Genomic DNA, 2,233 nt, shown 5'->3' with positions numbered 1-2,233 from the left:
TTGTCAAAAGAGACTCCATTTTATTTTACAAGATATATCAAGGCCAACAGGTTGTGCAGGTGTATAGCTGGTTCCTCAAGGGGATCAAAACGTATCGGCACCATTATCTTGAGTATCAAGGACCCATTCTAATATATTATAATACACCCCAGCCTTCGGTTACGCAAGTGAACCATTTGTCCACAAGGGGGATCCAAACATATCGCCGCCGTCGCTATCCTCAGTATCAAGAACCCCTTCTAATATCCTATGATACAATCCGGTCCTCGGGTTGTGCAAGTGAACCACTGGTCCAAAGTGTAGATAATTACACATTATCACCGCTTCCCTGAGCATCAAGGACCCCTTTGATATCCTATAATTAAGGGTGATAATTTTGGTAAGAATAGAAAAGCGTGCGAGGAGAAGAGAAGAAATACTTATGGCATCATTGATTAAATAATATACATCTTCTTCTATCTATCATGAACGTTATCATTCCGCCTTTATTATTCAATATTAATGTAATAATATTAGATGGGGATAGTCGATAGAGAACTGAATAAAATAACGTCGCCTTCTGTCTGGATTTCTGAAAATGGAGGCCTAGGAATTTGGAAAATACTTACTGGATGAGAAACAGATGGTTTGTCAGATTTGTCGATATAAATGTGCCTTTAGTCCCCTGTCTAGAATTACACGCCACTCATTATCCTCATCTCATAACAAGAGTATGGATATTCATCTATAAAATCAATTTAACGATGAATACATCAAGTCAGACTTTAACTTTGATCTCACAACGATGCTTATTGCATGTAATATAACCTTATCCATTGCTAATCATCTACGTTCAAAAAATTTATGGAGAAATACAAGGGTAAACATATCCCTTCCCGAGGAACCATCATTAAATTAATGGAGGTTGTTGTTACTGATGTCATTTATAGAAATACATATAAAATGTTTTGAGTCATCCACACCAAATGACGATCAAGTTATCAGTAAAAAGTATTTACGAATATCGAAATGGAACTCTGAATTTTGTACTATCTCACAGTAAGTATTCAATTTTTTTTAAATCTAGCCATAAAATATGATTCTATTTTAGCTAAACATATCAAGAATTATGAAACACAACTCAGTAAAGGGCAAAAACAACTGCTTAAATGGTCACAACAACGGGGGTAGTAGCTTTGGATGGTTTGCAACTAGTTTGTCTGAGACTACTTACTTCGCTTTAAGACTTGGGTATGATAATTAGGTTTTCCAATATTACATAGTCAATAAATATTACTTTTTTATCACTAAAGGCTTAGCTATGGTTGATGGGCTCCAAGAAGTGGTGTTCAGAAAACTCATAAAAGGCAAAAACAACTGTTTAAATGGTCACAACAACGAGGGTAGTTACATTGGGTGTTGCATTATAATTAACAATTGTGTATATCCTTCATGATAACAGTATGTTGTTATATAAGCATACCTAAATAACGGGGGAAAATCTTTTTTGATGCTCTTAATAGGGAGTAATATCGCCGGACATTACTACATAATTAGCTTTTGCTCTAAATCTTTACGATTAATTTATTTCTAACATTTTTTTATTAATATATTTATTGTCTAATTTTATGATTTTGACATTTACTTTATTATTAATAATTAGTTAGATCTCATCGGTAGAGATATATCTATCCTGTGCACAATTGGATATAGAAACTTCCACATGAAGAAGAGGGGTGATTATCTTTTTGATTAAACTCCACGTCTCGCTTGTGTATTGTAGCCTAAAGTTATGACATATTTAACTGAATTCCGATGTTAGAACAAGAAAAAATTATCTGGATCAATCTATTATTTCAATATTCTGTATTTATTATTATTAATAGTTATATGATTTTAATTGTTTAATTTTGTATATTTAACTTAAATGTTTAATGGTTTATTTTTTAGTATGTAGATTATATTTAATTAAATCCTTCTTTTTTAAACTTTGAGCTTCAAATATATTTCAAATACTCTACTTTGTCGTTTCATTAGCTATTATTCTGAGAATAAGGTTCATAATGAATTACAATTTCATGGAGTGTGACGTTTTCAAATCTACTGAAACGGATAAAAAACGTCAAAGTCAATTATACGTAGTATATCTTCATTAAACATTTTGCTAATAAATACATTCGTTATACCCTCAAAAATCATAATAAAGCAGGCAGATGATAATCACATCAGTATTTTAAACAATGATACCATATGT

The 2,233-nt window shown here is 31.9% G+C and overlaps 1 long non-coding RNA gene across 1 annotated transcript; it reads left to right on the top strand.

Annotated features, from left to right (window-relative positions):
• Positions 1-382: 382 nt before the first annotated feature.
• On the top strand, positions 383-1,999 carry LOC139906208 (uncharacterized). Its single transcript, XR_011781571.1, has 3 exons — positions 383-1,038; positions 1,091-1,230; positions 1,293-1,999. It is a non-coding gene; the product is annotated as an uncharacterized lncRNA (long non-coding RNA).
• Positions 2,000-2,233: the final 234 nt, after the last annotated feature.

This window comes from Lepeophtheirus salmonis, chromosome 8, assembly GCF_016086655.4.
Source record: "Lepeophtheirus salmonis chromosome 8, UVic_Lsal_1.4, whole genome shotgun sequence".
Lineage (NCBI taxonomy): Eukaryota > Metazoa > Arthropoda > Copepoda > Siphonostomatoida > Caligidae > Lepeophtheirus > Lepeophtheirus salmonis.
This window is presented reverse-complemented; position numbering and strand designations above follow the sequence as displayed.